This window comes from Schistocerca americana, chromosome X (genome assembly GCF_021461395.2).
Source record: "Schistocerca americana isolate TAMUIC-IGC-003095 chromosome X, iqSchAmer2.1, whole genome shotgun sequence".
In the NCBI taxonomy this organism is placed as follows: domain Eukaryota; kingdom Metazoa; phylum Arthropoda; class Insecta; order Orthoptera; family Acrididae; genus Schistocerca; species Schistocerca americana.
In genome coordinates this window covers 251,719,126-251,721,600 of record NC_060130.1, presented here as the reverse complement: position 1 = coordinate 251,721,600, position 2,475 = coordinate 251,719,126, and the positions used below count along the sequence as shown (strand labels likewise).

General features: G+C 50.9%; 1 pseudogene; it reads left to right on the top strand.

Moving 5' to 3' along the window:
• Positions 1–1,942: 1,942 nt before the first annotated feature.
• LOC124557296 lies at positions 1,943–2,060 on the top strand (annotated as a pseudogene).
• Positions 2,061–2,475: the final 415 nt, after the last annotated feature.

Below are 2,475 nucleotides of genomic sequence, written 5' to 3'. Positions count from 1 at the left end.
CAAAACACATGTTCGATCCCGCCTTGACTATGGCAGTCTGGTTTACGGTTCGGCGGCGCCCTCAGCGTTGCGTTTCCTCGACCCAGTGCACCATTGTGGCGTTCGCCTAGAGACAGGAGCTTTTAGAACGAGTCCGGTGACCAGTGTCCTGGTGGAGGCTGGAGTCCCTCCACTGCTTCTAGGACGAGTCTGGTGTCCAGCGTCCTGGTGGAGGCCGGAGTCCCTCCATTGCAGGTTAGGCATGCACAACTGCTGGCCAGTTAAGTTGCACATGTTCATAGTTCTCCTGCGCATCCGAATTACCATCTCCATTCCCACCCACGGCGGTTCGACTCCCGCATCGGTGGCCCAGGTCAGGGCTTCCAATTGCAGTTCGTGTCCGATCCCTTTTTTCAGAACTGGAGTTCTTGCCTTTACCACCTATACTTGTCCATTCACGTACACCACCTTGGTGTACACCTAGGCCGAAACTTCTCCTAAACCCTTCGCCATGGTCCTAAGGACTCAGTTAACCCCGTGGCTCTGTGCTTCTACATCCTCTCGATTCTTTGCATATACCGAGGCCATGAAGTGGTTTACACCGATGGCTCGATGGCTGAGGATCACGTCGGCTGCGCATATGTCCATGGAGGACCCACTGAACAACATTCCTTGCCCGATGGCTGCAGTGTTTTCACTGCCTAGCTGATGGCTATATCTCATGCTCTTGAGCACATCCGTTCATGCCCTGGGCAGTCATTTCTTCGGTGTATTGACTCCTTGAGCAGCCTACAAGCTATCGCCCAGTGCTACCCTTTGCATCCTTTGGTAGCGACAATCCAGGAGTCCATCTATGTCCTGGAACCGTCCAGTCGTTCAGTGGTGTTTGTCTGGACCCCAGATCACGTCGGAATCCCAGGCAACGACCTTTGCCGACAGTCTGGCCAAACAGGCTACGCGGAAACCGCTTATGAAGATCGGCTACTCTGCAACTGACCTGCATTAAGCACTACGCCGCAAGGTTTTGAGGCTTTGGGAGACGGAATGGCATAATATCAGTACGCACAACAAACTGCGTGCCATTAAGGAGACTACGAATGTGTGGAAGACCTCCACGCAGGCCTCTCGCAGGGACTCTGTGGGTCTCTATTGGCTCCGCATTGGCCACGCTTGGGTGACACACGGCTACCTCCTGCGCCGTGATGACCCACCGCAGTGTCGATGCGGCGACTGGCTGACAGTGGCCCATATCTTGATGAGCTGCCCTCCTTTCGCTGCCCTGCGACGGACTCTTCAGTTACCAGACTCGTTGCCATTAATTTTAGATGAGAACGCCTCATCAGCTAATTTAGTTTTACGTTACATACGTAACCGTGGGTTTTATCATTCTATATACGTTTTCACGCATGTCCTTTGTCACTTTGCGTTCTTCTCTCTAATGCTTTTAGGCTGGATGTTTTAATGCGTCGTAGAGTGGCTGACTCTTTCTTTTGATTCTCGTGGATGGCCAGCCACGGTCATTTGCTCTCTTGTTCTTATCCCTTCGACCTGTCCCTTGCTTCTCTCTGTGGTTTTCTTATCCTGTTTTGTCCATAGTAGTGTTGGTTGCCCTTCTGTCTTTCTTCTGGTTCTTCCATTCTCCTGTTACTGTGCTGTACATCTCTTTTCATTTCTCCTTTCCCTTGTGTAATTATTTTACCAGGAACAAGGGACCAATGACCTCACAGTTTGGTCCCTTGCCCCCTCCCCCCCCTTCTTTAAACCTACCAGCCAACCAACACCGTAGCCTCCCCTTGTCAGTTACGAAGATAACACATCACATAGAGCAAGAAACATCTTGTCTCAAATGTTTGCGAATACTTTTATTGAAACTGACAGTGATGGGAACTGTGCACTTAGCAATAACGTAACTGATCTCTACTACTTGTGTTTTATTTTATTTTCTTCTGCTTACGAACGAAATGTCAACGGCCTTGCCGCAGTGGTAATATTGGTTCCCGTCAGATCACCGAAGTTAAGCGCTGTCGGGCTGGGCTAGCACTTGGATGGGTGACCATCCGGTCTGCCGAGCGCTGTTGGCAAGCGGGGTAGACTCAGCCCTTGTGAAGCAAACTGAGGCACTACTTGATTGAGAAGTAGCGGCTCCAGTCTCGTAAACCGACATACGGCCGGGAGAGCGGTGTGCTGACCACATGCCCCTCCATATCCGCATCCAGTGACGCCTGTGGGCTGAGGACGACACGGCGGCCGGTCGGTACCGTTGGCTCTTCTAAGGCCTGTTCGGACGGAGTTCAGTTTGGTTTACCAACTAAATCTTTGTTATACAATGCCGGAAAAACTGTAACACCCTCAAGAACCGTGTTCAGTGCACCACGGTGTAATATGTGCACGTTGAAATGGTTCAAATGGCTCTGAGCACTATGGGACTCAACTGCTGTGGTCATAAGTCCCCTAGAACTTAGAACTACTTAAAACTAACTAACCTAAGGACATCAC